The sequence below is a fragment of the Palaemon carinicauda genome, chromosome 11, assembly GCF_036898095.1.
Source record: "Palaemon carinicauda isolate YSFRI2023 chromosome 11, ASM3689809v2, whole genome shotgun sequence".
NCBI lineage: Eukaryota > Metazoa > Arthropoda > Malacostraca > Decapoda > Palaemonidae > Palaemon > Palaemon carinicauda.
The window spans coordinates 124,287,012-124,299,711 of record NC_090735.1 but is presented as its reverse complement, the minus strand read 5'-3'; positions in this window follow the sequence as shown (position 1 = coordinate 124,299,711).

Genomic DNA, 12,700 nt, shown 5'->3' with positions numbered 1-12,700 from the left:
AGGAGGTGTATGTTGCGTTTATGGATCTGGAGAAAGCATATGATAGAGTTGATAGGGAAGCAATGTGGGATGTGATGAGGTTATATGGAGTTGGTGGAAGGTTGTTGCAAGCAGTGAAAAGTTTATACAAAGGTAGTAAAGCATGTGTTAGAATAGGAAATGAAGTGAGCGATTGGTTTCCGGTGAGAGTGGGGCTGAGACAGGGATGTGTGATGTCGCCGTGGTTGTTTAACTTGTATGTTGATGGAGTGGTGAGAGAGGTGAATGCTCGAGTGCTTGGACGAGGATTAAAACTGGTAGGCGAGAATGACCATGAATGGGAGGTAAATCAGTTGTTGTTTGCGGATGATACTGTACTGGTAGCAGACACAGAAGAGAAGCTTGACCGACTAGTGACAGAATTTGGAAGGGTGTGTGAGAGAAGGAAGTTGAGAGTTAATGTGGGTAAGAGTAAGGTTATGAGATGTACGAGAAGGGAAGGTGGTGCAAGGTTGAATGTCATGTTGAATGGAGAGTTACTTGAGGAGGTGGATCAGTTTAAGTACTTGGGGTCTATTGTTGCAGCAAATGGTGGAGTGGAAGCAGATGTACGTCAGAGAGTGAATGAAGGTTGCAAAGTGTTGGGGGCAGTTAAGGGAGTAGTAAAAAATAGAGGGTTGGGCATGAATGTAAAGAGAGTTCTATATGAGAAAGTGATTGTACCAACTGATGTATGGATCGGAGTCGTGGGGAATGAAAGTGATGGAGAGACAGAAATTGAATGTGTTTGAGATGAAGTGTCTGAGGAGTATGGCTGGTGTATCTCGAGTAGATAGGGTTAGGAACGAAGTGGTGAGGGAGAGAACGGGTGTAAGAAATGAGTTAGCGGCTAGAGTGGATATGAATGTGTTGAGGTGGTTTGGCCATGTTGAGAGAATGGAAAATGGTTGTCTGCTAAAGAAGGTGATGAATGCAAGAGTTGATGGGAGAAGTACAAGAGGAAGGCCAAGGTTTGGGTGGATGGATGGTGTGAAGAAAGCTCTGGGTGATAGGAGGATAGATGTGAGAGAGGCAAGAGAGCGTGCTAGAAATAGGAATGAATGGCGAGCGATTGTGACGCAGTTCCAGTAGGCCCTGCTGCTTCCTCCGGGGCCTTAGATGACCGCGGAGGTAGCAGCAGTAGGGGAGTCAGCATTATGAAGCTTCATCTGTGGTGGAAATGTGGGAGGTTGGGCTGTGGCACCCTAGCAGTACCAGCTGAACTCGGTTGGGTCCCTGATTAGGCTGAAGGAACATAGAGAGTAGAGGTCCCCTTTTTGTTTTGTTTCATTGTTGGTGTCGGCTACCCCCCAAAATTGGGGGAAGTGCCTTGGTATATAGATAGATAGATATATATACACACATATATATATACACACATATATATACACATTATATATATATATATATATATATATATATATATATATATATATATATATATATATATATATATATATATATATATATTTATAATATATATATAATATACATATACATATAAATTATATATATATACATGTATTTTATTCATGTGGTATAAAGTTATACAGTCAGCTAGAAAGGTGGGCCATACTTGCATAGGATGAAGTAAATCATTTAAAATGTGTAAGACTTATTCTTTAGTTGTATTTTCATTGTTTTTATATGTAAGTTTATATCTAAAAAAATCCGATTTTCATTTCATGTAGTTTTGTTATCATTTTGTGTAATCTTATTAAAAAGTATGCTTTATGACATGCACACCAAGGATTTTGTTGTATTCACATGGTTGGAAAATACAGGAAGATTCTAGACTAAAGTTTACTCTTTCTCTGATATTACGAGGGGAGGTGGGCGGAGTTAACTGCGAGAGGTGCCTCCCCAAGCAAAAATAGTACCTTACTTCTATACTGCCAAGGTTGCAACCTTACTTTTGAGAACCCGACTAGACACTGTGCACACACAACAAATGCTTTGCTGGAAAGAACTGGAAGTTTCCAGAGTTAATTAAATTGATACATATATGGCCTAGCAAATGCATAGGAACGAAAGATCCAGCCTGACCTTCGAAAGAGCCAACATCCGACAGTCCTCTTACCAGCCTCTATCCGCCCCCATAATATTTTCCTCACCAGCATACAGTATATACATTAGTGCTTGATGAAACAAGGTGATATTTCTTTACTTGATTAAAAGAGAACTAAAGTGAGTATTATAAGTAAATTCATATTGTAATGTTTTGTGACTGGCCCTGTGTAATGAGGTCAAACATTGAAGTGTAATTATTTTTGCTTAACCATTAGGTAACCTTGTAAAAGCCTTAAGGACATTAGTAACAGTTACAAGTATGCAAGTGTAATCTTGGTTTATTTACTAATATTGTTTGTCAACATTTTTCATTAATTGTCAAAATTAAACATTTTCATAAATTAATTTCTAGTGGAACAAATTATTTAATTTTTTAAATATTTTTTTTTTGTCTCAGTCTAAGGTCTCATTCAGATTTAAATTTGAAATTTATTTTTTGGTATTACTGTTGAATTGTTATTTATGATATATATTTACTTTTGTAGAGAGTATTATTTCAATAACCAATCCTTATTTCAGTGCTTTGTTCGTATCCCCTGACTAAAAACCGAAGTACGAGGTTGATTCAAGAATAGTTTCTGTTGAAAGCAAAGTAATCAGAGTTTTGTATTGAGAGGAAAGTAAAGAGACCTTAAGATTGTGTTTATTTATATTATAGTGTAGGAGTTGCGTATTATCCTCAAAACTCGTAAATTCTCTCTTATGAATCAGATTATGTAATATAAAAGGGTGAGTTTTGGAGCTCGGAAATTTACGTAATTTGGTAGTTGTAATTACATGTGTGCGTATGTTTGAAACTATTCTGGAATTTTTTATAAAACTTTCGGGTTTATGGTAGTGTGCATTTATGTAGGCTGCATTAAGTTTGTGAAATTGCATTATTGATAAATTTTCTAATTAAGTTTTTTCATGATTAAAAAAATTTCCAGACTATCTTGAATTAGTTGTGTATAATTGTTAAGATATTAAATCAGTTATGTGATTCTCAGTTTTCTCTCTTGTTATACAGCATTTGATTTAAATTTTATCACCTGGATTGGTTCCGAGCAGGGCCTCTATATGCCGAACCAAGAAAAGTTGAAATCAAATACTGTATTACAAGAGACAGAAGTAAAATTGAAGAACTGAATTTCCAAGAGGAAAAAAAAAAAAAAAAGTTTTCCTTCGGTAAATTATGTGCTTTCAACGAATTTAACCTTTATTTCTACAGCATATAAACTGTTCTCCAGCTATCTCCAAATACCCCCCTTCCCGATGAACACAGGTGGGAACTTGCGACTTTGGATGGGAGAAAACATAATACAAGTCCTCATTTAACACTTGCGAGATTTCTAAAGGCCAAAGAACTTAAACTCGCCTAACATAACCTAGTAGTTCCCATGTTAAAAATCTGGGGGGAAAGTCCCTGGACAAGGTAACAAACCTACCAGGATCATAGACTTGACCTGAGAGCAAGCCCCCTACACCCATCTCCCCAGGTCACAGACCTAGTGGGGGGCAAGCTTTCCAGACGCCCAACCCAGGTCATAAACTGAAAGTAAATAAACAATTCTTTACCTTACGACCAATTTTTTTTTTTAATCTACACAAGAGAGTTACAGTAGAAAATATGATTGTTTCCCTAAAAGCTAACTCAGAATCCCACTTAGGACACTAAAATGATATTTTCAATTTAAAATAAATTTTTGAATATACTTACCTGGTGAATATATAAATAGCTGACGTCTCCGACGGTCCAGATTCCAAAAACTCGCGAGCGATCGCCATGAAGGCTGCCGGGTGTGCCCACCAGCGCCGACTATCGGCCAGATACCGCATATACTTCTCAAAAAAACCAGTTCTTCTCAGTCCGTAGGGTCTCTATCGGGTAAGTATATTCAAAAATTTATTTTAAATTGAAAATATCCTTTTTAAATATTAAACTTAGCCGGTGAATATATAAATAGCTGATTCACACCCATGGTGGTGGGTAGAGACCAGTATTAAAACAAAGGCGTATATGCTCAAGAGTTTTTGACAACTATTCAAAAAACAAACTCCAAGTATAGGTACCTGGTAAGGAAGCTGACTCTGATGATTACTCTGCCTCATTAGTCCGCTATCCTCACAATAGCCCATCGATCCTCTTAGGATGCTGAAAGACTTCCAGGAGCTGCTATATCCAGGGTGAACACCCCTATAACAGGACCTCATCAATACCCTTAATCTGGGCGCTCTCAAGAAACAATATTTTGACCACCCGCCAAATCAAAAAGATTGTGAAAGACTTCTTAGTCTCACGTACAACCCAAAACAAGATTAAAAATTTCAAGAGTAGATTAAAAGGATATTGGGATTAAGGGAATGTAGTGGTAGAACCTTCACCCACTACTGCACTCGCTGCTACGAATGGTCCCAATGTGTAGCAGTCCTCATAAAAAGTCTGGACATCTTTCAAGTAATATGAAGCGAACACCGACTTGCTTCTCCAAAAGGTCGCGTCCATAATACTTTTAAGGTATCTATTTTGCTTAAACGCTACTGAAGTTGCTATCGCTCTAACTTCATGAGCCTTAACTTAGTAAATTACGATCCTTCTCACTTAAAAGAGTGCGCCTCCCGAATCAAAAGTCTAATAAAATAAGACAACGCATTCTTAGACATGGGCAAAGAGGGCTTTTTAACGGAGCACCATAAAGCCTCTGAACAACCTCGTAGCGGTTTAGTTCTGGATAAATAAAATTTAAGAGCTCTAACGGGGCACAGCACTCTTTCAACTTCATTCCCCACAATCTGAGAAAGACTGGGGATTTCAAATGATTTAGGCCAAGGACGAGACGGAAGTTCATTCTTGGCCAAAAAACCAAGTTGAAGAGAACATACTGCTTTATTAGCCGAGAAGCCGATGTTCTTGCTAAAATCATGCATCTCACTAACCCTTTTAGCCGAAGCCAAGCTCACCAAAAAAAGTGTCTTGAGGGTAAGATCCTTCAGGGAGGCTGAATCTAATGGTTCAAACCTGTCTGACATAAGGAACTGTAGGACCACGTCCAAGTTCCAAGCAGGAGTCGAAATATGACGCTCCTTGGAAGTCTCGAAAGACTTAAGCAGGTCTTGGAGATCTTTGTTATTAGAAAGATCCAAACCTCCATGCCTGAAAACAGAAGCTAACATGCTTCTGTAGCCTTTAATGGTGGATGCAGAGAGGGAGCGACCGTTTCCCAGATAAAGCAGAAAATCCGCAATCTGCGCTACAGAGGCACTGGAAGAGGAAATAGAGGACGACTTGCACCAGTCTCTAAATACCTGCCATTTCGACTGATAGATCCCGATGGTAGAGGATCTTCTAGCCCACGCGATCACTCTAGCTGCCTCCTTCGAAAACCCTTGAGCTCTAGATCTACGAGTCTTTTGATAGTCTGAAGGCAGTTAGACGAAGCGCGGGGAGGCTTTGATGAAATCTCTTTACGCGAGGCTGTCGCAAGAGATCCATCCGCAACGGCAGACTTCTTGGAACGTCTACCAGCCATAGAAGTACCTCTGTGAACCACTCTCTCGCGGGCCAGAGGGGAGCAACCAACGTCAACCTGGTCCCTTCGTGAGAGGCGAACTTCTGCAGCACCTTGTTTAGGATCTTGAAAGGTGGAAAGGCATAAACGTCCAGGTGAGACCAGTCCAGCAGGAAAGCGTCTATGTGGGCTGCCTCTGGATCTGGAACTGGAGAGCAGTAGTCGAGAGCCTCTTTGTCAGTGAAGTCGCAAAAAGATCTATGGTGGGTTGACCCCATGTTATCCAGAGCTTCTCGCACACAGTCTTGTGCAACGTCCACTCCATGGAGATGACTTGTCCTCTTCTGCTGAGGCAGTCCGCTAAGACATTCATTTCTCCTTGCACAAATCTCGTCAAAAGAGATTTTACTTGCCTTAAATGGAGTTCCTTCTGATCCGTGGACCAAAGACCCGAGCATTCCAGACTGTCCAGTGGTGCTCCCTAACCCAAATCCGATGCATCTGAATACAACACATGGTTTGGGTTCTTGATCGCAAGAGAAAGACCTTCTCGAAGTCTAATGTTGCTGTCCCACCAAGTCAGACATGTCTAGACTGAGTTGGAGATTGGGATAGAGATACTCTCTAAGCTCTTCTCCTTGTTCCAATGGTTTAGGTGAAATTGTTGAGGGCAAAGGTCGAGTCTCCCCAGAGAGATAAACTACTCCAGTGATGAAAGAGTTCCCACGAGGCTCGTTCAAACTCTTACAGAGCAACTGTTTTTCTCTTGCAAGTGACGGACTTTTAACAGAGCTTGTTCCATTCTTGTGGGAGACAAAAAGGCCCGAAAAATTCGACACTGTATCTCCATCCCCAAATAAAGAATAGTCTGGGATGGAGTACTGTAAGTTACGACTTCTCTACATTCACTATGAGACCTAGCTCCTTGGTTAGGTCTAATGTCCATTAGAGGCTCTCCAGACAGCGATTTAATGACGACGCCCTGATTAGCCAGTCGTCAAAATAAAGGGAGGCTCTGAATCCTCAAAAAATGTAGAAAGCTTGCTACATTTTGCAAGAGCCTTGTAAAAACAAGAGGAGCAGGAATGAGGCCGAAGCACAGTGCTCGAAATTGGTACACTACTTTCCCGTCCACAAACCTCAGATGTTGTTGAAAGTTTGGATGAATCGGGATGTGGAAGTATGCATCCTGAAGGTCGAGAGAGACCATCCAGTCGCCTTCCCTTACTGCTGCCAAGACAGATTTGGTAGTCTTCATCGTGAACTTTGTCTTGACAATGAACACATTGAGCGCACTTACATCTTAAGTACTCCTGCAGTGAACGTGGCTGCCAGTTCATTGGAGCCATCCCTGATAGCCTTGTTCATGCATGACATAATTGTACAGCAATACATTGACAGCTGGAGAGACCTTCTTACATAAGGTTCCAAGGGACCAATCCAACAAATAAATACTTCAAACACTCGAAAAAAAACTAACAGGAGATGGCCTAGCTCTGAAGCAGACCATAAAATCTTGGAGCATCTCATGGCTAGACGACGAGGAGAGTCCACTAGGCTTAAGAAGTCTCCCTGGGCAGAGGCAGGTATTCCCAAGCCGAGAACTTCTGTGTCACACCAGACGCTCGAGCGAGAAGCTAATTAAGAAGGAGGAAAAGCAAAAGCAGACTTCCCTAAACTTCTCCTGGATTCCAACCAGTCTCCCAGTAAGAGCATGGCTCTCTTGGAAGAACAAGAAAGAACTGACTTCGTAAATGTAGGAGTCAAAGAAAGTCATGCCAAGAGTAAACTCAGACGGCGGAGCAGCCGTTACAAAACGAGTAGGACAAAATTTCCCTAAAGAAATTCATAATTATAAAACAAGGGATTGTTGGACCACCCTAGGTTACTCTTCTTCTGAATGACTCCCCAAAGGTACATTAGTTGAAAGGGGGTCATCAACTTCTTCAGAAGGCACATCATCTGATAAATCTAAAGTCTTGCGAGAAGGAGATTTATATTTAGAATGACGTGAAGGAAAAGCCTGACAGGCTACATCAACTTGTATATGAACAGAGGGTCGATGTCACGTTGTGACTGCAGAGAATGTTATTCTACTACACGTCGTGACAGAAGTGACTGACGTTCAAACGTCACGTAGTAACAGCGGTGACTGCTGTTCGATGCTATATCGTGACTACGGTGACTGACCCTCGACGTCACGTCATGTCTACGGTGTCTACCGCTCAATGTCACGTCGTGTCTGCGGTGTCTGCAGCTCAACGTCAAGCTGTGACTGCGGTGGCTGACGTTCAAAGTGATCAAAGTTACATCGAGATTTATGCTCCGCATCTCGTTTAACAGCAAAGCTGACACTAGGGATAACGTCAGCGTGACGTAACAAAGCTCGTTTAGAAGGTTGAAGACCTGAATCACGTATTCCAGAACCGTGACGTACAAAAAGCAAAGGAACCTTTCGCACAGGAACAGGATCGTAAGCTTCTATTAAAGAAGAAAGCTTTAACAGCATATCTTGCAAAACACTTAACTTTGGATCAACCTGTGACTGCGGTGGCTGACGTTCAAACGTCACGTAGTAACAGCGGCGACTTCTGATCGATGCTATATCGTGACTACGGTGACTGACACTCGACGTCACGTCGTGTCTACGGTGTCTACCGCTCAACGTCACGTCGAGTCTGTGGTACTGCAGCTCAACGTCACGCTGCGCACTCTGAATAGATCGTGACGTCGGAAACGTCTGTACATGAACGTCATCGCTATGAACGGGACTCTCATGATGATTACAGCTAGGACGTTGAACTTGTTCTGAAGGAACTAATAAACGTTTCAACCGTCTCTAAACCTTACGCCAAAGTTTTTAAAGAGACGAATCATCGGAAGACGAGGAGAACTTCGTCTCTGTCTTATGGCAAGGACGTGCTCGACGAGCAACGTCTGATACCTTTGAGGGAACGTCTGTTCGTTGGTTTACACCTCTCACTCCCTTAAGTCCTACGACATTCCTTCTCCCTGGTGCAGGGGAGCCTGAAAAAGGTCTCGGACTAGGCAAGCGACAAGCACGAACAAACGAACCCTCCGCAACACTGAACATGTTTTTCGCACTTTCTTCACTGATATCGCATTTTTTAATAAATTCACATTAGACATGAATAAAGCTGATTTCTACCATAAACACGCAATTCTCCCTTAAATCAAAAGGTTAGAATTGCGAAATATGTCGTATAATGTAACCACATTAGTACAAAATGAAACACATGCAAAAATTAATAAAACATACATATATATCGAATAAAATGGAAATTTATAAAGTTAAAGAATCAGTGACTGGGGAGGAGACTAAAACTAGTTCACTAAGGACTACGTTTTCAATCTCTCACCGTACAGTGCCTTGGGATGAGAATAAAAACTAAAACGTTTTATCCTCTCTCCCCGTACAGAGACTTGGGACGAGAGTAAAAATCTGAATCGAGAAAAACGTTACTCGCTCCCAAACTTCTTGTACAGAGACTTGGAACGAGAATAAAGATCGGATCGTTCTCTCTTTCTCTCTCTCTCTCTCTCTTGTCACTCACAAGAGAATGGCTCACTCACTCTTCGTCAATAACAGGTTATTTGACTAAAGGAAAAAAATAAAAGGACTAAGAAATTGAAAATTAACATGTTCCTTTAAATTAGTATCTAAAAAACTTCAGTTTGTAAGAAGATTGAACAAAATGTCAAAATCGATTTGCTCTTTCTGCAAAGTGAAACCGTGATTCTCTCTTTCTCTATCGTAACGATAGAGCGCAAACTGCGTAGCATAAATAAACCAAACGTTACTTCATCTTTGAAAAACAGCACGAAGACTACTCAAAGAATAAATTTCTTAAAATATTTTCTAAAAATATTCATCTCATCAATCTAAACAAAAATAAAAGTTGAATGGGCTCAACGTTGTTTAACTTCGTTTTCCAAGTCAGGACCGCCTACAAAGAATAGGCAAAGGCCGCTTATAAACAAAAACATAAAATTTATCTCGGTGTTTAGTATAAATGGAAAACTAATTGAAGAGGCCTAATAAAGGCGGGCGAGATATAAAATATATAGAGGTAAATCTATAAATATCAACAATAATTTATAGTGATAAAATAATTACTAAAAGCCTTTAACACACTTCCGTACACTAAGGGAAGGGTCGGCCATCTTTTCTCTATGGAAAAATCAGAGCGAGATTAAAAAAAGCAAGGGCAAAAACTTTTCCTCTCCTTTCAAAAGCATTTCTTTTGAAGATAGTATTGAATAATCCAACACGGCGAAAGCAATAAAACCAAAACCAAGTACTTCACCAATCGGTAGAAACTTGAGGTTAAGCACGAGCGGAACCAATGTTGTCTGGACCACCGACAGAGAAGAACTGGTTTGGTTGAGAAGTATATGCGGTATCTGGCCGATAGTCGGCCCTGGTGGGCACACCCGGCAGCCTTCATGGCGATCGCTCGCGAGTTTTTGGAATCTGTCGACCGTCGGAGACGTCAGCTATTTATATATTCACCGGCTAAGTTTACTGTAATATTTAAAAATGAGGAATAACACAATAAGCTAAGTGTACCATGATACTCCATCTTGAAACTTGGCAATAGCATCCATATAGCCATAATGGCACCAATTACATTAGGCTGCATAACTAACACCCAACACAGCTACAAAGGAACAGAGTTGCCCTTGAAAAATGGCATGTGTCTCGCCAAACTCCCTACGTCACACTCAAGTATACAATCATGCCCAAATGCAAATATAGTAGACTTCGTCATATGGTAGGGGAAGGCAGGAGGAGGAGCTGCATACAAACAAAGGAACAGGAGCAATTCCATTGGTAGAAAGAACATGGAAGGATGGCTAGCACATGAAGCATAATGTTATTGCGCAACAATATACTGCATGTATAAACCAGAGCAGATACGTGAGATGTGTAAATTGTAAACAAAAGTTGAATATTTCAGATTAAAAGAATGCCCATATTTTGTGTGATTTTCATGTGGATTTATGCATTCCAGAGACTAGTGTATAGAGAAGAAAAGCTTAGTTTTACCGTTATTTACTGATTCGCCAGTATATTTTCCCCACCCAAAAAACTAGGTTCCCACTGGATGAACCCATTACCATAGGATATATTAGGGTATATCTTTACTTTATTTTCGACGAAAATAAGGTCGGTTTTGAAAAAAAAGTTTCTATAAAAACAGCATTCCTTTATTAGAAAAGTTCTCACGTGTTTTACTAAAATAATACAGAGACAGGTTCCTTGTTCTTGACTGCTCTCACCAAAATAGGTTTGCAGCCACTATCCCATAATAGATAAGTGCAAGGCTTCTACACATTCTTACTACTGTAATTTTTATTACCTATAACGCAAGAACATTATTAATGAAAATCTTAATCTTTACTTTTATGCCATTCTACCTTGAAATCAGTTGAGAGAACACCTTTAAAACATCGAATGTCAATGTCGGTCGTTCCCATACCATTATGTAAACCAAGGTTGACTATAGACAATGATGTAAACAATCCCTGCACATAGGAAGAGACTTTTGTCCCACACCTTTACTTACGATGGTAGAAAATATTAGAAAGAATGTATTATGAGAGGGAAAATCACACAACCAAAAACAAACAGGTTAAGGGGTCAAGTATGCCTGGAAAGCCATCAGTGAAAAGTTTCGTAAGAAAAAAAAGATTTTGTTAATTTAACTCATGAAGGTAAACAAAATCATTCATTCGCTTCAGAAGTGTGCCATAACAAGAAATATAGTAGAAAGGAATATCCCAAATTAAAAAGAAATAAAACTAGCAATAATTATATGAGTGTTTTGAAATACAGTATAAGTAAATATCTGATACTCTAATTTCTAGCCAAATACATGAACTATATATTTTTTCTACTAGCTATCTTGTGTTTTATGCATTTCTGATCATGATTATTGGGGCAAACCACCCGTTCATGAGTTTTTGGCCCCCCTTATATAATGACAATTATGGTGGACCCCAGTGGGAAATCGGGTTTATTGGGTGGGGATATGTCATACACAAGTGATTTAAAGCAATAAGAATGGTCAGAAATGCAAAATAAGCATAAGATAACCAGTTGGAAAAATACATGGTTCATATAAGTGGCTGAAAACAGGCCAAAACGTGATTATCACTTTTGAGATTTGCAAAAGGGTACGGAACTTAACAAACCAACCTAACCTCACCTAGTAGTTCCCAAGTCACAACCCCTAGCGGGGAGGGGGGGGGGGGGGGCAAGCAACCGGACCCCTTCCCAGGTCACAACCCCTAGCTGGGGGGCAAGACCCCAGAACCCCCTTCCCAGGTCGCAAACTAAAAGTAATAAACAAATAAATCCTTTTATTATGCAAAAGTAAATCACAAATAATTCCTTACCTTACGATTGACACTTTTTTTGTCTTGGCAATCTTTACAGCAGCTTTGCAGTAGATGTGCTGGTCTTTCCGAAAAATTAGGTCAAAATCGAACCTTTGGGGCATTATTTAGGGGTTACCTTTTTAATTTCACACGAGGAACAATAGCTTTACACTGAACAGAGAGCATTTCCATCATGATCAATTGCCGACAGAAATGAAATTACACTAAATTTCAGAATAGATTAGTGTACTTCCCCTAAGTTCCCTCTTGGAGACATCTTTATGTGATGGTGGCGAGTTGAAACTGAAGGGGAAGGTGGAAAAAAAATGGCCATTGTAAAACAACATCCGGGAACTAAGGAAAAAGTACATTTAAGCTGTTAATTGGTTTAAAAAACCACCTGACAAATACGACATTGTAAATGCACAGAAAGCTTCCCAAACCATATGAAAAAACACATGCGCAATAAGTCCCCTTCAGCCTCTCAGATGTAATCAATGGACTTAAGAGATGTACTTCAATTTTAATAGACAATATGTAATTTATTATGCCCAAGCCCCTTTTAAACAGGAAAAAAATACCAAACTAGGTAGCACTCATCCATTCCTTAGAGCGAATTCCAGTCGCTAGAAGTTAAAGTATATACTGTATACTTGGGAAGGGGGTCCGCCCCGCCTAGGGGTTGTGACCTGGAAAGGGGGTCCGGGGGCTTGCCCCAG